The 25414-nt window shown below is 36.2% G+C and overlaps 1 long non-coding RNA gene across 1 annotated transcript in view; it reads left to right on the top strand.

Moving 5' to 3' along the window:
* The window catches only part of LOC130035593 (uncharacterized), a 67601-nt gene extending 43961 nt beyond the window's left edge, over positions 1 to 23640 (top strand). The window contains exon 3 of the long non-coding RNA XR_008794248.1: positions 23543 to 23640. This is a non-coding gene — a long non-coding RNA (uncharacterized LOC130035593). The remainder of the gene's footprint in view (positions 1 to 23542) is intronic.
* Positions 23641 to 25414: the final 1774 nt, after the last annotated feature.

Below are 25414 nucleotides of genomic sequence, written 5' to 3'. Positions count from 1 at the left end.
ACTCTGACCCAAGAATTTAGCCTTTCTTTATAGCTTGCTTGTAAGTTACTCCCTATGAGTAAGCTGATAAGCTCAGAAGGAAGGCACAGTTAACCCTTCAGGCTATTGAAAAATTCTATTGATATTCTTGTGTAGAACTGAGTAAAAAAAGATGCAAACTAGAACAAACAGCAAACTAGAGTGAAAGCAACTCTCTGTTCCCACTTATTTCAATATTTATCACAGAACTATGTGAAGGTCAAACTTTAGAAGTTAATCCCTGAACTTTAATTCACCCATTGGGCTACAACTTCACGAATAATCTTTTATTTTAAATCAAGATACAATGAATTGTTTCTTTATAAACTTATATTTTATATGCATTTTACCTTTTATTAAAAAATGTAAGTGAATATCTTAGATATCCAATTTCAAATATTTGTAAGGTACATTTTCATAGTCTAGAATAGAATACAAAACAATTCTGACCTTTTTTGTAACCCTAATAAGAATGGTCAGTAAATGCACTTATTCAATATTTAAGGGGTCGAAAGAAGTACAATATTTAAGAGTAGAAAAGAAATTAGACTTTTCATATAGGATCTATTACTTTATTGACAGCCATATTGTATTTTTAAAGGAAGTAAAAAAAGGGGAGGTGACCACATAAATAATAAACACATATCAAGTTCTAGATACAAAACTACAAATATGAAAAGACAACCAGTTTTGAATTTTAATTCTCTTATTTGTCTTTGTTTTACGGAATGAAGTCTGGGCAGCCTTGTCTCTTTCAAAATTTTTCTTGCTTCCCTTTGATATTTTAATTTAATTTCCATATATATGCATATATATATACATATACGTACACACATTCTAACATTTCAGAGAATTAAGACAATATAATACACTAATAACTTCTGGAGAATATAATATAAAGTGCAGTGACTGTCATTAACAACAATGACACTGTGCCTTCAACTTGAATGCTGTTAAGTGAGAAATTCTTAAAAGTTTATACAACACACATACACACACAAGAAGGTAACTGTGTGCGTTAATGGATGTTTTAATCAACCTCTGTGTAGTAAGCTTTTATAATGGATGTGCACATAAAAGAATCCCCTTTCATATTTTAAGCTTACACATTGAGTCCATTCTATTTTAATAAACTGAACAAACTTATTTACTTCAATTCTTTTCTGTATAATGATAAGAATTTGAGATTTAAAGGCTGAAATGACACAAGTTAAGCTGTAAGTAAGAGTAAGAGCAAGGTAGAAAGTGAAGAGCAAGATCAAGGTAGAAAATGAAGACCATTTGAGTCCTGTGGGAGCTGCATGCATTCATATTGTCTTCTGTAGCTGTATCCACCCTTTGTTCCTTCTCTTATTCCCTCCCTCCATTCATCCTTCCTCCTGCTCTACTCCCTCCTTCCCTCTCTCCCTCCCTCCCTCCCTTCCTCCCTCCCTCCTTCCCTTTCTTCCTTCCCTCCCATCCTCCCATTCTCCCTCCCTCCCTCCCTCCCTCCTTCCCTCCCTCCCTCCCATCCTCCCTCCCTCCCTCCCTCCCTCCCTCCCTCCCTCCCTCCCTCCCTCCTTCCTTCCTTCCTTCCTTCCTTCCTTCCTTCCTTCCTTCCTTCCTTCCGTCCCCTCTTTACACACATTTTATCGGTGGTGACTGTGACAAACCTTGTAATCTTAGATATTCTTAGATATACTCTTATGAAGAACAAACTTTTATATGTTTAATGAATTTTTCAGAAATGGAAAACAAACATTTTCTTTTAGGTTTCCAGTTACTCTGTAGGGCATTTTGATACAAAATTACCATGAGTAATGCTTTAATCATCCTCTGATTAAGCAATGATAATAATGAATGAATTAAATGATACAATATTGCTCTATAACTCTACAGAATCTTTGAAAGGGAAACAGAGCCAGATGTGCCTTTCTTTTATTTTTTCTGCTAAACAGTCCATCTCAGTCCTCCCCCGTCAATGTTCTTTTCTCTACCTCTCCTCAACCTGTTTGAGCAGGTCACTGTCCCCATGGCAAGGCCTGCTTTTAAGAGCTACCCCGGATTCAGATTTGAGGCAAGATTTTTGGAGAAGCCTTCCATTTGCGTCTCATTTGGATTTAGACTTTAGGATTAACCTCAAAGTGCTTCCCTCAAGGCAGATTCAAAATAAGCTTTACAGACAATCAGAAGTTAGTCTTTGAACTTTTGAGAAGAGGCCTCTGAATTCCAGAGGGTTGGCAGGCATACAAGTCGGATGGACAGTTTACAGCTCCTGGGCCTTTTAGCCAGTTAGATAAAAATCAGGTTGGCCAAGGTCCTGAATATGTTCTTTTTCAGGAATGGAATAAAAATATGCCTTTGCCAAAAGTCTCCTCTTGTGACCAGTGTGATTTTAATTACATTTTTTTGGCATTGTCAAAAGCCCTGAACCAGAAAATTCACTTAATTAGAAACAAAAACAAACAATGAGTTTGAATGCATAGAGAAAAGTTAGAATGGGAAAAATGAAAATTTCTAAAAAAAATTTTTTTTTCTTCTTTTAAGGAAAAGAAAAGATTTTGGCCAAGTCACCGGGATTAAAACAAGTTTTCATTTGGTTGAACAAAAAACAAAAAAAAATTGTAAAAAGTAAATGACCAAAGAGGTAAAAAATAAAATTTATTTGAACTGATTATATTCCTAATTTTATGCTCTTTGTAGTTATCAATGTGAGTTAAAAGTAGAGAAAATTTGAATATAGATCTATAAAGCTAATCATTTATCATTGAAGATGTGTCTTCATGCTTATAAATGTTATATGGAACTGTATAAAGTTTATATAAGGATCGTTTGTAGTATATAAATTTCATAGTGATTTAACAGTGCATTTATGATGCATATTTTATGTACTTGGACATGATTTTTATGACATGATAGTCATTCATATTGTATCAAAATGTTAAAAACACAGTTTTTGTCATTTCTGTCTGATGGTACCTAATCCCTCATCACGAATCAATTATTGGGATAGGTCCTACCTGTGCCCCAAATTCACTGTCCTTGAACAATGTCAACACATATGATTTATACTTGTATTCACTTTGTTATTGTTGTTACTGTTTTTGTTTTGCTTTTGAACCATGCCCAACGGTGTTCAGGATTAACTCCTGACTCAAATATCACTCCTGATAGTGCTTAGGAAACCATATGCAGTGCTGGGCTTCAAACTGGAGTTAACCACATGTTAAATAAGTGACTTATCCTCTCTGCTATCTTTCTGGACCTGGTATTTTTTTCTTTCTATTATCCCATGTTGAGTTGTTCTGTCTGAAATGTGTTCTCTTTGTTTCAATGGTCCGTAGTCAAAGGAATAAGCTAAATACTGGTGACTCCATGAGCCCTCTACTTCCACTCCAGTGCATTTAGCCTCTGTAGTCAGTCTCTATTCTCCCAGGTTTCTCTCACATATTTTACTATCTGTGCTCTCACAGAACCATTTTAAAACTCTATGAGAGTTTTTCTGACTCAATAAAATTATGGATTCAACTTTTCCAGGGCAATCATTTGTGTCTTTCCTTTCCGTATCCATGACTACCAGGACCAATATGACATGTGCATTGTCCAAAGAATTTATTCATGCATCATCATTGGACAAGGGAAATTAGTGAAAGCAAGGAAGCAACGAATGAAGAGACGAGAGAAAGAAAGGAAGGAAGGGAAGAAGGAAGGAAGAAAAAAATGAAGGAAGGGAGGGAATAAGCAAGGCAAGGGACAATTCCTCATATTCTTTCACCACTGTAGTCTTCAATAGTAATAGGAGTAATATAAAGATTGATTAGAAATGTGGAGGTAGGACTCTTGTCTGGTCCCTAAAGTGAAGCTCTGGTACGTCCTACATCCCATGTCTTGCTAGCAAATGCAGATGGAATGCCAGTCATTTAAGGAAAGTCATAGACCTGGTCTTTTTTGTGGAGACAGGGGGAAGACAGATGGTTTGATCCCCAGCACCCCACATGTTCTCCTGAGCACTAAACCACAAAAAAATTCCTTAGGATCACTTGGTGTGACCCAAATATAAAAAAAGGTATTGGTGTGTTAGTTATTGGTTATTTGATATCTCTCTTTATTATACAGATGAATTAATTGATCATTTTAATACTGGGCTGTTGATTTTTTGACTGCAAGTGTTCTTTTTATATTTTAGACATTAATCATTTAAAAATCTTATGTATAAAGCAATGCATTTTCAATTGCTGACTTAAGTTTTTAAACACTTGTTATTTTATAAATTTAAATACCTATTTTGGGACTGGAGAGATAGCACAGCGGGTAGGGCGTTTGCCTTGCACGTGGCCAACCCGGGTTCGATTCCCAGCATCCCATATGGTCCCCTGAGCACCGCCAGGAGTAACTCCTGAGTGCAGAGCCAGGAGTAACCTCTGTGCATCGCTGGGTGTGACCCAAAAAGCAAAAAAAAAAAAAACCTATTTTACTTGTAATAAAATTAATTAAAAACTTTGAATTTTCAGTGTTTTTATATGTGGCTTCAAGTTAAGATATTTTTATATTTATTTTTTTCTTTTAAAATTTTGTTTCTCCCATGCTTTTTAAAATATTCAACAAATAAGAGCAGTCATCCTCTCTTATGACTCATTTCACACAGTATAATACTATCCATGTCAATCCATTTATAAAGAAATTTCATGACTTTATTCTTCCTGATGGCTGTATAGTATTTTGTTGTACACATGTACCATAGGTTTTTTTTTTTTTATCCACTCATGTGTTCTTCAGTCCTCAATGATTTGTTTTCATATTCTGGCTTTTGTGAATACTGCTGTACTGAACATAGAAGTGCAGATGGCATTTCTGCTGTGTGTTTTTGGACCTCAGGCAATATTACCCAGAGTGGTATTACTGGGTCATATGGAAGCTCAATTTCCAGTTATTTGAGGAATGCACATATTGGACAGCATAAATGAAGGCCAGGAGAACTGATCCAAGTGGGGGAAAGAGGAAGAGGGCAGATAGGATAGAGAGGGAATTACTATGACAATGACCATTGGAAATGATAACTGGACAATAATTGGATGATGAAAGTAGAGAAATATATGTAATAACCTTATAGTACCTGTATTGCAAACAGAAATGCCCAAACGTGCGGGAAAAAGAGAGATAGATATAGAGATAGAGATAGAGAAAGAGAGAGAGAGAAAGAGAGAGAGAGTCTGCCATTGAGTCAGACTAGAGGTGGGGGGTAGAAGGAGGGAAATTGGTGGGAAATGTACACAGGTGAAGGGGCAGGTATTGGAACACTATATAAGTGAACCCCAATTGTGGACAACTTTTTTTTTTGCTTTTTGGGTCACACCCTGCAACACACAGGGGTTACTCCTGGCTCATGCACTCAGGAATTGCTTCTGGCAGTGCTCAGGGGATCATATGGGATGCTGGGAACTGAACCCAGATTGGCAGCATGCAAGAAATATGCCCTACCCACTTTGCTATCGCTCCAGCCCCTGTGGACAACTTTTTAACTGATTATCTCATGGTGATTTAATGAAACAATAAAAAATTTCTCCTCTCATATTTAACTCTTAGCCATATGGAAGTCACATCTCTTTATAGTAAGAGAAGAATCCTTTTGTTGTTGTTTTATCCGTTACTTCTACCATTTTTTGAAAAAATGCCATAATAATCAGTCTTTAATGTGTGATTATCTGGCAATAAACTTCCTTAAGTAACAGATTTGATTCTGATTTTTTTGTTCTCTACCAGCCATATCCTGTATTTATTTCCTATAATATTTATATGTATATCAATGGTATAGTTCTCTCCCTTTAAAAAAAAACTTCCTAATAGTAATCCAGGGTCAGGAGGCCACTTATGATACTTTCCTACCAAGATAATGGGTCAGTTCAGAGACATGATGCACCACTCAAGTGGCCCTAAAGTTACAGGGTCCACCTGAGCCACTCAGTGGTAGAGTATCCAAAACTGCACCACAAGATAAGCAGGAGAACAGCAATAGTGGAGATAAAAACCAGGTTAAGCATGTGTTCGCTAAATCCTGTATTTTTTAAAATTTATTTTTAGCTCCATTCTATCATTATGACATTTAGTGTGTGTATCTCATAATGCAACTTTCTCCTAATTTCACTGTCACTATCACTGTCATCCCATTATTCATTGATTTGCTCAAGTGTACACCAGTAATGTCTGCATTCGTCCTAGCCCTGAGATTTTAGCAGTCTCTCCTTACTCGTTCTTCCCAACTGTGCCGCATTAGAGGCTCTTTCAGAGTCAGGGGAATGAGACACATTATTGTTACTATTTTTGGCATATCGAATATGACATGGGAGCTTGCCAGGCTCTGCCGTTCTCCTAATTTATTCTTGATTTTTTTAATTTATTCAAATTTTTGCATTTGTTTTTAGCTTTTTTTAATGAATTTTAGAATCAAATTTGTATGTTCTAGGAAAAAAACACACTTTAAAGATCAATTTTTCAGTTTCTTTTGTTCTTCTTTTCTTTCTTTTATTTTTTCTTATTTTTTCCTTTTCTTTCTTTCATTTTTTGTATATGGGCAAGGCACACCTGACTGTGCTCAGGGCTTACTCATGACTTTGTACTTATGAATCACTCTGGATGGTGCGGGGATGGGAAAGGGGTTGCAGCATATGAGGTTTGGACAATCAAATCTAGGTTGTCTGCATACAAGACAAGTGACTCAACCTGCTGTACTCTCTCTCCAGTAACTATTTATTAGAGTATTTGGGTTGGTCCATTGGATTGTTCTTGGGCCACAGCAGCTGGTGTTCAAAAATTACTCTTGCCTCTGACCTCAGGAATCACTCCTGGTAGGACTTTGGGGACCGTGGTGCTAGGGCTGGGACCCAGGTCAGCCACATGCAAGGTAAGTGTCCAATTCACAGTAATAACACTCTGCACCTCAATTTTTTAAAAATATAATATTTAAAAGTTTTATTAACGTTCCTACTTTTTTTTTCCTTACCAGATTTTGGTATGCTGACATCTCTTGTAAAGAACCCATGAAATGTATGTTATGAAAATAAAGGGGAAGAGCAAAACATTTCAAAGGTTAAAAATTATATCAGGACGAATGAGCACACTTGGTGAAGCAGGTAACCAAACCTGAAAAGTGTGTGTTATCTTCATAGAGAAAATGTGAGCTTAAGTGAAACCAGAGCTGGAGGGTCGTGCTGTGCCTGACCCCAGATGCCTTCACTCAAATCTGACGCTGATGCACAATCGGTGGGCAGCACAGAAGGGCTTTGTGGTCATCTTGGAGTATTTATTTCAAGCTAATTTTTCATTGGAGTCAAAGGAAACATTTAAAACCGAATGAGCTAAACTGTAGAAAGGAATCAGCCTCCAAAAGAATGGTGTGCCTGCAGAGACTGTTCATTTGTAATTCGTTGAAGCAAACCATTCTTCAGAAGACGCTGGATAAAAGAAGAGTCAGCTCTCAGAAAAAAAAATCAGCAATACCATAATATTCATTTTTATCTTTCAGCGTTCAGTTCTCAATACTGTCTTGGATATGACCATAGGTGGTATTTGTGTTTATTTTTTTAATTTATTTTTTTGCTTTTTTTGGGTCACACCCAGCGAAGTACAGGGGTTACTTCTGGCGTGCTCAGGGGACCATATGGGATGCTGGAAATTCAACCCGGGTCAGCCGCGTGCAAGGCAAATGCCCTACCCGCTGTGCTATCACTCCAGCCCCGGTGTTTGTGTTTAAATGATTAAGCAAATGGGTCTAAAAGTCCATTCCATTTAGCAAATTTTGTTTATGACATGTGACTGGTTCTTTGTCAAAACCAGAAGTTTAAGATCAGTGAGACAGTATGAAGAAGATGCACTATCTTGTATATGGCTGACCATGATTTGATCCCCAGCACCACATATCGTACCCTGAATATGAACAGAGTAATTCCTGATCACAGAGCCAGTAGTACGCCTAAGTTATATCCAACTATGGCACAACTTCACCCCCTCTTTGCACACACACACATCAAAATAAAATAAAAACAGTATATTCAGAAATACATAGTTATATAAATAATTTTGATCTTTTATGTTTTCTTTAAAAATGTACAAGAGTTTCCTTTGAATCACTGACTCCTAACTTCTTAGTAACTATTGCATCAATTCAGGAAATATGGAATATTTCTAACCAATTAATCTGACTTTTTGAACTCTCAAGTGTACATACAATATTCATTACCCAAAAAGAAATAATGCCCCAATTTTTATTCTACTTCTCAATCTTGATTGTGAACTTTTCAAATAATGTGTTAACATAATAGAATTGGGAGCCAGGTACAATTATGAAAATGATAAAACTGATTTTCTAAACTGGCTATGTAGGATGCAAAATAAAGAAACTTCAAAACTTATTATTCAGAATATCTAAAGTTTGAAAACCTATGAAATTTAAAAAATGATGGCACTATTTGGGAATAACTACTCAAGCTATTGACTTTTGTTTTACATACAAAAATATTTTAACTATAAAACTAAATTATTGGTGCATATTTTACTTCTACTATAAAATTCCTCAGAAAGCTCATTCAGCACATTCTTCTTGTGATTTCATTACAAGATCATATCACCTCCATGTTTGACTGATGCCTGATCAATATGGTAGTGTATAAAAATGTTACATAGCAGAGACATACAGTGTTTGTTTATTTATACAACTTGGGGAATAATCTCAATTTTTCCATTAACTAGTAAGTGAATTAGCGATTAAGTTAATAATTTAATTAGACAATATTAATATATTAGCAGTGTGTCAATAATGAAAGGCCGTAACTAAGTGTTTTATGTCAGTAGCACATTAGAACAACTCAATGCTTATTATAGAGCATTATTGTATTGTCTCATAAATTTCAATTCAAACACACAGACAATGTTGACACAATTTGTTCAAACTTCCTACATGAGAGAAAAGTGGGATGAAAAGGTAATTTCTAGAGTCAAAAGTGGAACACTCCTTCAGATATGTGCCCACACTCCAGACTTAATACTACCAGAAAGTGACTCATGCATACCATTTGCTTCAACTCACTGGCCTGAGCCATAACCAGAGATCAAAAGTCAGACTCATAACAGGAAGTGCTTCGAAAATTATAGCCCCCTCCCTGAACCTGACCTTCCTGCTATCTGTTCTTTTTTGAAGGAGCATAATTAAGTCAGCTCTGGTTACTGAGACAGAGGGTTGAGAGAGCCAAATGGTCAAGATGAAGGTGACCTTTCCTCGGCATCAATCACAGAATAGGTTTCTTTGTGCATACACAGTTGAGAGGTGGCTGTGAGATCTAATTCCTGGGTTCATAACTGTGGGTCTTTCCTGGCTTCAATGCATAGTGCTGACACAAGATTCTCCAGATGGCTTTTCAGTCAAAAGGTGAGTGTGAGTGCTATACCATTCATCGTGTCCTTTTCCTTGAACTTTTTAAATTTTCTAAGAAAAATTCAGATGAACTCTTGCTTTGGGGGAGTTGGATGCCTCTGACTTAAGAAAGGTTCATGAATTTTCAATGTCTGTATGTGTTTGCTCATTGCATATAAAGGGAAGAGGCAGTAGTTCAGTCTTAGTGTGTTCCCAACACCCTGTTGCTAAAAATAACCCAACTATATATTTTTAGCATGGTTTTAGGAAACCTTTCCTAAGTAAATTTCAAATGTAAATAAATTCTTAATAGATTAAAAAAGTGCTTCATCTTAAAATCATATATGTGGATTATAAACACTACATGCATTTAATATGTAAGCTAATTATAGTAGTAAAATGTACAAAATTTGTATATGTTATATATAACTTACATAAATATGTATTATATTTATATATTACCTTGTATATTACCTTACATAATTCTGTATATAAATCTATAAGATATAGTGTCCTTGGGCTGGAGCGATAGCACAGCGGGTAGGGCGTTCGCCTTACAAGCGGCCAACATGGCCAACCCGAGTTCGATTCCTCCGCCCCTCTCGGAGAGCCCGGCAAGCTACTGAGTGTATTCGATATGCCAAACACAGTAACAACAAAGACTCCAATGGAGATGTTACTGGGCCCGCTCGAGCAAATCGACGATCAACGGGAGGGCCTTTACCTTTTTTATAGTGTCCTTAGGTATAGTATAGTAGGTACAGTGTTTTCTTTGCATGCAGCAGACTCAGATTTGACCCCTGGCATCCAATATGGTCCCCTCTGTGCACAGAGCCAGTAGAAGACCCTAGCACCACAGGTGTCGCTCCCAAACCAATAAAAGTATATATAGAATTTTGATAGAAATTATTATATGAGGCTATAAACTAGAATATGAATATTTTTCAAGATAAGAAATTACTTTCTGAACTCACATACTATAATTTTCTTGAAGTGTACACAAATTGCTTACTATGAATTTTCTATGTTTCTGATGAACTACACACAAAGCTTATTCCTATATCTGTGACAAAATAGAAGTGATTTCTTCTTATATCCTCTGCTTGTAAACATCCACACTTGCATATACTACTCAGAAATGGCTCTGGTGTACATACATTTTTTTATAGGTGACTCCACACTGAATTGAATTTTCTCATAACTCAATAGAACAATATGATTATATAACATTAACTCATAATGACAGTATACAAATGCATTAATAAGGTTAAAATTTAAGGCAGTGTTAACCATAGTGGAGAAAATATAATAGGTAATAAATGTGATTAAGTTTAATCTGAAATAAAATTTAGTCTAGCCAATATATGGCAAATAAAAGTAAAGAATAGTGGTAGTGGCCATGAACTCTACTAAAGCTGAGTTAAAAAAAAAAAAGCTGAATTCATGAGGTTTCTAGAACTTCAGAGAGAGAGTATATAATTGTCAGATGGCCGACCCGAGTTCGATTCCTCCGCCCCTCTCGGAGAGCCCGGCAAGCTACCGAGAGTATCTCGCCCGCACAGCAGAGCCTGGCAAGCTCCCCATAATGTATTCGATATGCCAAACACAGTAACAACAAAGTCTCCAACGAAGACGTTACTGGGCCCACTCGAGCAAATCGATGATCAACGGGAGGGCCTTTACTTTACTTTTACTTAAAGTAAAGATAGTAGATTTAAAGAGGATATACAAATGATTATCAAGACATTGGTAATCATTTATCAGTGATATTAAACCATGATATTAAGTCATTTTAATTGTGTAAATGTATTTAGCATCAGGTATCTCTAAGAGTGGTTCAGATTTTATTGATAATTGATTTTTAGGCTTGATATTTCCAAATAAGATTGGGGTATTTCTCAGTAAGTTTGGTGTCTGTAAGATTGAGAGCTAGAGCTTGTATGAGACTTTATAGGATAGAGTGGTAGAGATTTAAAAAAAAAAAAGGTGGCACTGGAGCACAGTGGGTAGGGCGTTTACATTGGCTTACATGGGTTCAATTCCCAGCATCCTATATGGTCCCCGAGCACCGCCAGAAGTAATTCCTGAGTGCAAAGCAAGGAGTAACCTCTGTGCATTGGTGGGTATGACACAAAAAGCAAAAATAAAATAAAATAAAATAAAAAGCAAAAAAATAAAAAAAGGGAAATGTAATAATGTAGAATAGGAATGTTGGAGAGCTGAACTGGGCATCACAAAAATATCACTGATAAAAGAGGTGATTGAAAAAATCAAGCCTTTAGAGAATTGAGTGGATCATTTATATTTCTATTCAAGCCACCTAGAAGATATCAGGAGAGGAATGCAGGAGTCACAAGTTAGTGGATTAACAGAAATTCCTAGAGATTTTAGATAACCACAATAACAATAAGACAGAGTGAAGTTGATCATGCTTATTCAGATTATAATTTTTAAAGAATATAGATAAAGAAAAAAGAGAAAGTTTTATTATAAAATATTAATTTTATTACAAGTTACACTCATTTCACTCATTTTTAAAAGATAACAAAAAGTATATAGATGCATTGTCCTACATTGGTACCTTCTGCATCTTTAAAAGAAGCTATAGAAGACTAACATTTCACTCAACATTCACTAATTTAGCAGGAACTGAAACTTTTAAATAAAATCTCCAATTATCGGAGTTACTTTCAATATTATCAGCTTCTTGGGAGAACACAAAACATCATGTGGTACCATGTATTTGTTTTCAGCCACTATTAACTGCTACATCCACTAACATAGAGGGGAAAGCACCCCACTATGTTCCACCTTATGTTCAACAATAGTGTTTGTAGGTGTGATAAACGTCATCACAGATGTCATGATGAGTTCTTTAATTGTATAAAACTTAAGTCATTAGTTATACTTAGGATTCATTGGAAAGATGCAAATGTCATCAGTGCTTCTTGTGAAAAAGAAACATGTAACTTCTATGTGCAAAATTATAGAACATTCTATACTGCAAGTACAATATTTGCAAATGCATAGCAAAAAATTTATGATTGAGAATAGGAGAAAGTTGTAACAGGACCCCTTCATTCCTGATGCTATAGAGAGACAGAGAAGTTCATTAACATGGTTGTTAAGAACTCAGTTAAGACTGCGGGAAAAATTGTATCCAGCCAAATCGTTTCCAGTCCTTCTCTCTAATATTTTTGGGATTCTGCTGTCTTTTGTAGAATGTGGAAATCAAGTAAAATGTAGCAAGTTTACAAGTAGTGATTTGAGTGGCCGTATTTAGGTGATGTGAAAATAGCATTTTGTCATAACAAAAATGGTGAGTCTATTTCTTCTGAAGGTAAAAAATAAAGATAGAGGGGTACTAACATAGGGATAGTTTCAAAATACTTCTATAACTCCAGGATCCTTTTGAATACTGTTACCATCAATGATTATGCAATAATTATATATTATATATTATATATTATTTAAAAAATAGCCATTGTGTTCTCAATTGATCTCAAGATGAGAGAATTTTTATATGTTCCCTATTAGAATAATATAATGTTCCACTGGAATTTCATAAACATTAGTAAGGTAACACAACTATATAATATTTCAAATCATGATTATTGATTTTATAATTTGATGATTTTCAACTTCTAAAATTTAAACAAAGATTTAAAGAAAAAGTTCCCCAAAGATTTACTTGTTTCCTGAGCATATAGTTATATTGCAATAGTTACACAGATCAACGGTCCTTTCATTGAATATTATTTCTTTTTTCAGGAACAATAATGATCTACTCATTAACTGTGCTTCTCTCAATAGCATTTTGAAAAGATTAATGCACAGATTATTATTATTTAGTGGATATTTATTTTTAAGGAGCAAGTCATTTATATATTCAGACTAAATGTTCAGTCTTCCTTAAATAGTTAATGTAGTCTTTTCAAATACATTCAAGAAATAAATTAATACAAAGGTATTTCCAAGGATTCACAAAGCAAAGTTAAATTTTATCAACTAAGACATTTATGTATTTATTTAAGATATAGTAACTGCAAAGTCTAAAATATCAACCAAATCAAATTTTCTCCAGCTTTAAGATGAACAATTAGAACTTTGCTATGTGTGAAGAAAGAGATATAAATAGGAATAGTTTATGTAACTATAAGAAAGTGATACGCCTACTTATTAATTATTTAAGGGGCTCCCAGTTAGTGCTCATTATGCCTAAGTGCCTCTCCCAGTGATATTCAACATGGGACTTCAGTGTGAGGGATCATAGATGCAGTGCAGCTTAAACCCTGTGTTCTAGGCATCACCAGCATCACTTTGGAGATACTTGAGGTCTTCCAGAGCTATCTTAAGAGACGCTTTGGAGATCCAGTGGTGCCAGGATTTGAACTCACTTGGGTAGGGCAATTATTTGCTAGCCACTGTCATATCTCTCTGTTACCTTTTTCTTAGATTTTTTTATTAACAACTTTTCTGTCAACAATAATTATTTTACTCTTAGATTGATGATTTGGAAACATTTTTATTCTTGGACTAATTGTGTCCTTGTATTAAATAGTTTGAGAAGATAACCCTGGTATTCATTCAACAGGGGCTTAATAAATGTCTGTCATTTGACTTGAGGAAACTTGACCAGAGGAAAGTTTCTATAGATAAAAGAACATTTTCCTTATTTTCATGGAGTCTGGCCAGTAAAGCCTCGGAAGTAATCTAAGACTCCAATGTGATGACAAAGGCTGTAATAGAGGGGCTATGAGTCATATATAGTGAGGGAGAGCATTTAATAGAATCCAGAGAGGAGCCCCGCCTTCAATGCACACAGAAAAAAGAGTGTGTAAAAGCTGAAGCCAGAAGTGAGGCTGATATGTCTGCACAATTAAAAATAAGACTAGAACAGAAGAACTGTCAAGCTTGTCTTTGAAGTCTCCACCACTTCTGGTAATTAGGCTGCTGTCTCCATCTGCCATACCCAAGTCCCTGTCTTTGCAACTCAACCTGCCCTTCTTTTACGAAGGCTTATGTTTTTTGTTTTTCCCCTGGAGATTTCTGCACCAGATCTAACCCAGGTGGCCTCTGTGGAGCTGATTTAGCCTGTGAGTATTAGAAGATAATCTTCCTCTATGTTCCCTATGAATTGTTTACTTCCTGTTGCATTGTGAGTTGCATAACATACAGATATTAATTTAGGTATACAGATAAGTGTAGATATAGATAAGTGTTCTTTATCAACAGATTATAGGTGATAATACCCCAAACACTTGAAATTTCTTAAGTGTTGAAAATGACAAAATCATCTTTCATTTTTACAATCAGGTGACTTTTATAATCATTTAACAATGATGGCTGGTTCAGAAAACCCAATCACATGGTAGATGATAGGATCAAAACTTCCAAGCTCTCCCCAAAATATCAATGAGCAAGAGGAGCTGTTTGTTTAGTTCAGTCACTGATGGTGGTATACTAACTTGGAATTAACATGGAATACTATATAATTAATCTCTAATAAAAAACTGAGCAGGACAAATTTTGAAGAACTTCAGGGTTGACAGATACATAGAAATTTGCGGAGAGTTATATACCTGAAGAGGGCTTGGATGTGCCATAACGTTTCTTCATACCTTGATTTATGAAACTTTAACATCTTGCTGTTCTTGAACCATTCACTTAAACAAAATTCATGTATCTAACAGTTAAGTGGGCATATCGAGTTCTCTGATCCATTCTAGAAAATAAGAAAAACCTGACTTGGGGAGATCTAAAAACCTTTGACATTATAAATTGATAGGAAATATAACTGATATCCTAAGTTTGAAACAAAGGTAACAAAGAAAGATAGCAGGTTGTCTATCATTGTGTCACTGTGATAAATTCTAGGGACAGATGAACCATACCAGGAAATGAATTGGTAAGGGTAGTAGTTTAGTTCCTGAATGTTTGACAGCTCTCGAAATAATATCTACTGTAGACAGAATAAAACAGAGAAGAATTGAGACTGATATCATGCTGTAGCCTCAGATCAGGAGCAAGATAACACAACAGCTACACAGAGGACAAAGTAGCATTTTTAGTCTGTTTGCTTAGAATTACGGCATGTATGATCTGGGCACAATGTCACACATTCACTGGGAAACACAACAAAAAGATACCCCTGTACATGCATAGATATTTATTTTAAACAGGTTGAGACAAGAGAAGGGTCTGGTATGTACAAGTCACCACGTTATATTGTATCTTTCCAAATAGAATTGCACAAAAGAAAGTAGTTAGAGAACTGATATTGTCTCTGGCTAATCTCTGATAAAACATAGTTTGTCAAATAGCTCCTTTTTCTCTAAAAGCAAAACAATTTCTACTCAGCTTCAGTTCTTTTCATCGACTTAAAGAACTTAGTGAAGTAGAAAATACATAGAGAAAATTTCATCTCAGATATATAACTTTGCAAAATTTCACAACTTTATACCTGTGAAACCATTACTCAGAATAAAAATCATAACATTTCCAGAGCTCAAAAGCATTTTTTGTATTCATTGCTACTGACCCAGGTTTATCATACTGTGAATTATGCATAAAGTCATATTTATTTTATATTTTGGTTGATAGTAAATCTATAATCATATTTTCACCAGTGTTGCAAATGCCAGAAACTTACATTAAGTTTTTATGTAGTATTCTCTCTCCACAGTTTCATTTTTAGTTTGCCTTATAATCTTTGACTTTCATTTAAATATTAGACTTTAATGTCTACACCTTCTTTTAAAAATTATTGAATATAACTTTGGGATCCATGAAAGTCTTTTAAGAAATAAAGTAAAGCAAAAATTCAGAGAGATAAACATATAATTATAGTTACTTTTACTAAATGGCATCTGTTATAATCAGTCTAAATATAATTTTTGGGCTAAAATTGAGTTTATAGAGTGAGGCACGCTGCAAAAAGCAGTACTTTGTACAGATAGGGAAAACTACAAACCACAACCCAAAATTCATCCTAAAATTCACTTGACTGACCTGTGTATAGCATATACCTTGGTCATTTTACATATATGTCACATAATTTTCCTTCTTTGTGCTAGTAACCAGGGACTCACTTACAAACGGGGCTCTGAGGCATATACCCAGAGATCTACTGCCAAAGGAGGCTTTGAGGCACATACCTTTTGTTTTTTCAGAACCCAGAGGAAAAGTACAAGAGAAAAATCAAATATCTGTGGTCTCTAATTAGTAGAGTGTTGATTACCGACCCTGGCTGGGAATACTCTCAGGATTCAGGGCCCTCTGTAGCCACTCAAAAACTCACTTTTGCTTTTCAATCCCTCCAATATATAGAAACAACCTGGTCCTTTCTGTACTTCTCATTTCAGAGTGTAGTGATCCAAAATTTAAAGCATATTAAATAACTTAATATTAGTTTCTTACTTTAGTTTTTGGTTTGGAAAAATTGCATAGTACGGACTTTATGCATCTCACACAGTCTCCACTAGTCTTAACAGTCTAGCATTAAACACTTACCACAATTAACAAATATTAATATATTGTGACTAAATAGTATGTACATTATCCAGATAGAATTAGTTTTTGCACAACATTTTTTCTTTTTTCTAAAAGCACTACATTACTTTTAGTTACTATGTCTCTTTAGGCGCTTATTGATTAGAACAGTTGCTCAGACTCTTCTTATTTTTGATGACCTTGATAATTGTGAAGTTTCTTGAACAGATACTTTGTAGAATATACTATATTTGGAATTTCTTATTGATTTTCTGAGTTCAGGAAAAGAATCAAAAGCAAAGTTCCCTTTCTCAACACTACTATTTTAAAAATGCATACTTTTAGACTTGCTTGTTATATATCAAATATGACATGTCCAGGTTGACTGTGGACATTTGGTCAGGATCCCGCTCTGTGAAGTTGCTTATTCCCTTCTTTTCAGAGTAAAGGGTTTGGAAGAAATATCACTCTTCAGCTTTCATTCAACGCATGTTATGTCTTTCGTAGTCTTTCTGAGAGCAGAGTACCTACATGAATTAATGGGAAGTCTTCTCTATGAGTTATTGATCTATTCCGCACGTTTTACTCAGTCAGTTGTGCACACCTCTCTAGATTCATGAGTACTAATTTTTAAATCTGGGTTGTAATAAAAATATTTATTTGATTTTTCAATATTTTAGCCATTAGAATCTCTTAGAATTTATTTCTGTTGCCCATCAGTTGAGAAAACTGAGACTGGAAAAAATAACACCCAACAAAAATGATAATAACTAAATTTTTGTTTCTAATGCTGCTTTACTAGTAAGAGAAATCTTGCTCAAGAGCAGAACAGACAGTTTCCCATAAGATCTTGAACTATCTCATCACTTGATCACTTGACTTCCCGTTAATAGTCAATTTGCTCGAGCGGGCGCCATTAACGTCTCCATTTGTCCCTGTTGTGTGCTAGTGTAGCCCATTGGCATCTGTGTGTTCTAGGAACACGAAGAGCCTCAAACCGATTGTTCAGGATCTTGATGAAGAAGTCTGACCATCTGGTAGGTGGACAGCCATGCGGTCTTTTGACGATCTGTGGAATCCAGTCGGTAACGGCTCTAGTCCAGCAGTTGTCTCCAAATCTCATTACATGTCCAGCCCATCTGATTTTTGATGCCTTGGCAAATGAGACAGCATCCCTGATTCTTGATTGTCAATGGAGGATGGGACTCCGGATTCTTTCTCTCATTTGAATGAAACGTGATACTCCAAGCATAGCTCTTTCAATTCCTTTTTGGGAGATCCAATAGCAATTGCGTTCTCATCCTTGTTGCGTAGGACCCTGGTCTCTGAGGTGTATGTTAATGCAGGAAGAACAGTGGAATCAAAGAGATGTGCCCGGAGCCAGAGGTTCTTCGTCCTCTTAGCTATTTCTTCGACGTTCTTGAAGGCGTTCCAAGCCGCTCTCTTCCTCCTGCGCAGCTCGGGTGCCAGGTCATTTGTCATGTTGACCTCTCGACCTAGGTACACATAGCTGTTGCATTCGGAGATGGTCGTTCCATTGAGAGTGAATGGAGCGTCAGGAACAAGGCTGTTTCTCATAAGCACTGTCTTCGTAAGATTCAGCTATAGTCCTAACTTTCCACACTCATGGTCGAAGTTGGCCAGCAGTTGTGCCGCTTGGCTAATGTTTGGTGTTATTAGAACAATGTCACCAGCAAAGCAAAGGTGTTGTAGTTGCCGATCATCTTTCTTCACTCCCATTCCTTCCCATTCCAGTCGTTGCATGATGTTCTGGAGGGTGGCACTGAAGAGTTTCGGTCAAATGGTGTCACCCTGCCGACCCCCTTTCTTGACATCAACGATCACTTCTTTGTAGAATGGTGAGATCCTGATAGTGAATCCGTAATATAGCTCACGGAGGATCCTGATGTATTGAGTTTGAATGCCCTGATTGGCTAGGGCTTCAGTGACTGCTTCCATCTCAACAGAATCAAAGGCCTTCTTTAAATCAATGAACGTTAGATAGAGCGGCATCTTGAACTCCCGATAAACCTCAATAGCTTGGTTATTGTGTGCATATGGTCGATCATGCTGACTCCTTTTTGGAACCTGGCTTGCTCTCATGGTTGTCATTCATCTAGTGTTCTGCCAATCCTATTCAGGATGACTTGAGTGAACAACTTATAGATGACAGACAATAGGCAGAACGGGTGATAGTTGCCAATGTCGTGGATGTCTCCCTTCTTCTACAGTAATACAGTCCTGCTGGTTTTCCATTGGGACAGAACCTTGCATTCAGACAGGTAGCATGTGAAGAGTGGAGCCAGCGTATTGATGAGTACTGATGGCAGATTCTTCAGGTGTTCAGATCTGACCTCTTCTGGGCCGGGTGCTGTTTGTTTCTTTACCGACGAAATGGCGTGTCAGATTTCAGAAGAGAGAACATTGGGAATGACATATCCATCCTGTGGAATTTGGCATGTAGGAAGGTGGACATGGGTATTGAAGAAATCTGAGTAGAAGTAATGAAATTTCTCATAGTGCCAGAAAATCAAGTAGTGTTAAAAATAAAAAAATAAAGAAAATGTGTAAGAAACATGACAGGCTACAACATTAGCACAGAGAAATCCATGAAATTCCCATATGCAAAAAAGTGAAATAGAAGAGAGAATTATTTAAGAAATTGTCATTCACAATTGAACCTTAAAATATCCAACATTTGGGAACCTCAGTATAAGCACTGTCCTCCCATTGTTCATTGATTTGCTCGAGCGGGCCCAGTAACATCTCCATTGTGAGACTTGTTTTTACTGTGTTTAGCATATCGAATACTTCATATGTTTGCCAGGGGAGTTTGCCAGGCTTTGCCGTGTGGGGGAAATACTCTCGGCAGCTTGCTGGGCTCTCTGAGAGGGGCGGAGGAGCCAGTTTATAAAAAATGGTCGAAGACTTGTAAAAGGGAAATATTAATCTGTTCTAAAATAAATAAAAGAAAAAACCAAGAACATGGAAGCTCATTTCCTTATTCATGAATCAAAGGGATTATTATTGTCAAAATGACGATCCTATCCAACGCACTACACATATCCAATGCATTTCCTATAAAAATGCCTGTGGCTTTTTAAATTTTAAGACAGAACAAATCCTGCTGAAATTTATATGGAATAATAAAAATCTTTGAATAGCCAATGCAGTCGTGTGAATAAAAATATGACTTTTTCTTTCCAAACTTTAAATTATGACATAAAACTATAGTAATCAAGGCAATGTGTTAATGGAATAAGGACACGTTCTTAATGTTAATGTAATAAAATTGAGAGCCAAGAAAAAGATCCTCAGGTATATAGTCTTCTAATCTTTGACTATGGAGCTAAAAAATATGACTGGAATAAATAAAATGTCTTCAATAGATGATGTTGGAAAAACTGGTCATTTACATGTAACAAATGAGTTGAGACCCCCTATCTCATACCATGCACTCTAGTAAATTCAAAATGCATTAAGTATGTTTATGTTTGACCTGAATTCATGTATTTTGTTGTGGTAAACATAGGTAGAATTCTTTATGACATTGAATCTCGAGGTATCTTTGAGGATTCAATGCCAGTGGCCACACAACTTGAAGCAAGGATAAACAAATTAAGAAGATTTTGTACTGTAAAATAAATGGCTACCAGAAAAAAAAAATCCCCCAAACTGGGAGAAAGTATTTACCCTCACTCAATTGACAACAGCCTTATATGTGCATATATATACCTATACACGCATACATGAAATCACTTAAAATTCAACAAGGAAAACATCAAAAATGGGAGAAGAGATATACATGGAGGTAATACTTAGCTATATTAAAAGATTAACTCATACAATTTGTCATAATGTAACACTGTTGGAGTACTGGAGCCTTGTATGCTGGTTAGCCAAAAGGAGAACAGATACAAAATGATCTCTCATGTGGGGAAAAAAAAATCAGGGGATAACCAATGACCAAGACAACAAATTCTGAGAAGTTATCTTACAAAATTGAGCTTATCATGGTGGAGTTTGTGGCAGGGTGTTGGAAATAGTTTGAGAAGATAACATGAGACAATAGTGGAGGGAAAAGGACTCTCTGGTGAAAGATGATGTTGAGTATTGTATGCATGAAATCCTGCCATTAACAATATGGTAAATCACAGTGACTAAAGTTTATTTTAAAAGCAATTGAAAGAATAACATAAATACTTACGCCAAGATACTTAGCATGAAAATTAATTTTAAGGAGAAAAGAAATGCCAACTTCATTTTTTCTCTAATCTTTATCTTTTATCATTGCTGTATCCTTAACTGAAATGAACTCATTGCTGATACTAAGAGACTGCTCAACAAATTTCAGAAAAGATTGACATCTCACTTTTGAATACACTTGGATGGGATTTTCTATTAGAATTTTCTCCAAGTGTCAGCAATTTGCTTTCCACCAAGAAAGATTTAGTTTTTAACTGGCACAGGAATCCAAGCTGAAATCCTCCTGACACACATGAGGTACATTGCCTATGAAGAAGTCATGCTTGTGTTCAATGTTCAATACTGTTATCCCCTTACCAAAGGGAGAATAAAAGCTTCTCTGAGCTGCAGTAGCAGCTTGTAAAGGCACCCGAACTCACAGGCTGGTATACATACCTTCAGCTAAACATGCAGCAAAATTATCAGCTTTCTATGTATCCCCAATTAAAGCTTTTTATCAAAGTCATCCACCTCTCAAAGACTTAATTTACTTTTTGGGCTCAGTAAAACAATGACTCTTTGATACAGCATCTGAATAATGTACACCTAATAAAGGCAAGGGAAATCCTATCATCAAATGTGACAGAGAACACAGGCTTTAAGTGTTTGAGTAGAAATTATCTCTTTCACAATATCACAGGATGGTGGATAGAAAGATGAATGTCAATACTGCACCTGGAATGGAGTTTAGTAATCCTAGCCTCTAGCATGGAGGGAATATCGTGGAAAAAAAAAGAAGAAGAAAGATTTCTCATTTGTTGCTGCAATAAGATTCCTGATGATGCTGGGATATTGTTCACTCAATAGACAATTTGGGTGCAAGAGCCCAGTTCTTGTCTGAGCACCCAAACAAGACACCCAATTCTAAATTTCTTGAAATGTGGAAGCCAACTTTTCAACAATGCGTGGTATTGTCTTTTTACATGTGAAATCATACTCTTTGGTATCAGCCGACCAAATGTGATATACGTTGTGTGTTGGGGAGGGCTGGGGTTCTGATGACACTCACAGCTCTGCTGTGGCTATCAGCTCCACGGGAGATTTCATAAGAGACTTTTAAAAAGGAGAAAATGAATCCTGCTGGATTTGTTCATTTTTGTGAAAGACAACTTGACTCTGAAGCAAGTTCTTCATGTGCGGGCTCCCCTTCCTGGCTCTCTCAGGTTTAGCTGTGCCTCTGCCCTGCCATTCAGTCTTGAACCCGGAAGTCTGGTCAGTTCTCAGGCAAGGATATCCCGTTTTACCTTAATCTTACGGCTTGATTTCTGGTTTCTTCAAATGCGTGGTCCTCTGACATTATAACAAGTCTCGAAGGCTCATCAATCGCTCCTCTTTCTTTCGTTTTGTCTTTTTGATGGACTCACAGACTCACAGCCTTTCTTGTTTTCAGCCTTCCCTCAGGGACACACACTCTCATACTGTTTAAACATGAGGTTTTCCTTTCATAATTTCACTGATGAAGTACGCTATGCTACCTTATGAAATCGTTACAATTTTGCAGTGAAGTGTTATGGCTCTTAATGTGGAAAGCAGCCTTGAAGAAGTGAGGCAGTTTAATACTTGTTCAGTGTCAGAGCAGAGAAGCGACAGGAATGTCCCTCATCCTTTTGCACCAAGTTTATCCCTATTTCTATAAATCCACATTTTTACCAAGAATCACTTGTAAATGTGGGCTGGAGGAGGGGGAATCCCCTGGTTCTAAGATGTTATGACTTTATAATTGATATTTACATTTACCTGAATGTTAATGCATAGCCATCTGATTATGAATGCTTACATTTTATATAAGTGAAGAGAGTGAACTGATGTTGATAGAGACTTGAAGACCAATAGTCTTACACAAAACGTTACAATTTTGCCTGGGAATGTGCATTTCTCCTTTAATATGATACAGATATGAGCTCCTATTTAGTGAACACTCTTTGCATCTGTTCTAAGCCCTTTGCTTAGAATTTTTATATTTTCCTCAAGTTAACTTTGAAACGACTTGACTTCATGGTGTCTATTATCTCATCCACATGAGAGGAAATGAAAGTGAGAAAAGTACATAATATTTCTATTTCACACAGTGGCAGAACATGAACTAAACTTAGATCTGCCTCTCTTCCCAAGTTCATGCTCCTTATTAGCACTCTCTCAGCACATGTGGCCTAATTTTAATGGAAGAATTTATAACCCTCTGTCACAGGCCAAATATTAAAGGAAAATGTCACTTTAGGTTTTAAATTAAAAAGAAAAAACCAGGAAAATGTGAATTGATTCTCTAAGAAGTCAGTCATCTAGTTCTGAGTGTTTTTGTAATAGCCTACAGGTATAATAACAAAAGCAAATAACAAATAATAACAGCAACAATGGAAAGCCCTCTTACAGCTGTCTTTGGCTTTCAGTGACTCTTGTTCTTTTCAGGATTTTCCTCCTAGCCAAGTTTACCAGCTACTAGACTGTTACCTGTGTCTAAGCTATTTGGCAGAAAACCCTTCACTCCAGCAATATACTGCACATGCATCATCAGTCAAGTGGCATCCTAGTGCTGTAAGCTGCAATTTTATAACTGTCAGGACTTCAGAGGAAGGCCTGCCTACTGTACAGGAAACATAGCAGCAACAAAGACACGATTTCTAACAGACTTCCTGAGCCACTCTCCCTCTCCTCCTAGGAAGGCATAATTTTTCAGGCACTGCAATGCTACAAAAAGGGTTTTTTTGTAGCATTGCAGTGCCTGAAAATTGAATTAATAAAATATGAAGTCCTACTTTAATTCCACAACAGAGATTTTCAGGAAGAACTTTCAAGGGAGGACAACAAAGTTTGTTAAGTCTGAGGCTACGTTAAGATGTTATCATGAGTTTTTCTCTGTCCGGCATCTCAACAGATTCACATAGGGGTGTAGAACCCCTCAATAGGCTTTGTGAGTTCTCAGTCTGCATTACTATGTTATAATACTATGTCCGCTCCAGTTTCTAAAATACTTTTGTTACCCTGTCAATTCTCCTTGTGCATCCTATCTACATTGCTAAGGATCACTCAGCACACTTTACTGAACTGATTGTATATCTTGTCTTGAGCAGAAAGAAAGATCCGACTCTGTTGACTACTTGTTTTTATGCTTGAAACTCTGCGCAGTTCCTAGAATAAGGAATCATCCCTATAGCAGCAATATTAATTCATTATGAAACAATAGTCAGATCCACCAATTGTCATAGTATTAAGCAAAATTCATTATGGATAACATCGTCTAAAAGGATGAAATTAAATCTCCTTTTCCTGGTAACTTAGCCTACTAACTTCGATGGTCTCACTTGGACCATCAACAAGTATAAGGCTTTTGGGGGTTACTTTTCCATTTACGTAAAAAGCTTCACATTCCTGACTCATGTACGTACTTTCCTTTCCATATGCTCAGTGAAGTATTAAAATTCACTGGCATGGAACTTACAATTTGACTTTATGAAACACACCCTTCTTCATTAAAATTCAACATAAAATGTTTTTCATAAGCAAGTTGTTTGCATCAGCATCGTCCCAGATGTTTGCAATGCTTGATTTCTGTGGCTGCTTTGACTTCAGTCCTGGGACCTGAGTCAAATGATGCCCTTTCCCTAGCAAACAGTCTTCCCATAGCCAAAGTCCCAAACTCTTCGAGAGATTCAGATTTATTTAAACGTCATATGTGCTAGATAATGGACTGATAAAATGAAATATGGTTTATATTTTTAAAAAACTTTATATATTATGTTCATTTTTTGAAAATAATTTTAATTTCATTTGCCTTACATTTACAAATTACAAGAAAAGACTGTGCAAAAAATATGGGACAACATTGCCAGTTCTTCTCAAGCTTTTCCAGGAAATTGAAAAAACGGAAACTCTCCCAAACAGTTTCTATGAAGCCCATATCTCTCTAATACCAAAAGGAAACAAAGACACCACAAGAAAAGAAAATTACAGGTCAATATCCCTGATGAACACGGATGCGAAGATTCTCAACAAAATACTAGCCAATAGAATCCAACAACTCATCAAAAAGATCATACATCATGACCAAGTAGGATTCATCCCAGGGATGCAAGGATGGTTCAACATTCGGAAATCAATCAACATAATCCATCATATCAACAAAAGAAAAGATAAAAATCATATGATCATATCAATAGATGCAGAAAAAGCATTTGACAAGAACCAGCACCCATTCATGATGAAAACCCTTGCCAAAATGGGGATAGAGGGAACTTTCCTCAATATAGTTAAAGCCATCTACCACAAACCTACAGCAAACAT

This window comes from Sorex fumeus, unplaced genomic scaffold, assembly GCF_029834395.1.
Source record: "Sorex fumeus unplaced genomic scaffold, SorFum_2.1 ptg000006l, whole genome shotgun sequence".
In the NCBI taxonomy this organism is placed as follows: Eukaryota; Metazoa; Chordata; class Mammalia; order Eulipotyphla; family Soricidae; genus Sorex; species Sorex fumeus.
The sequence above is the reverse complement of the archived record's forward strand: the minus strand, read 5'-3'. Positions and strand labels throughout refer to the sequence as shown.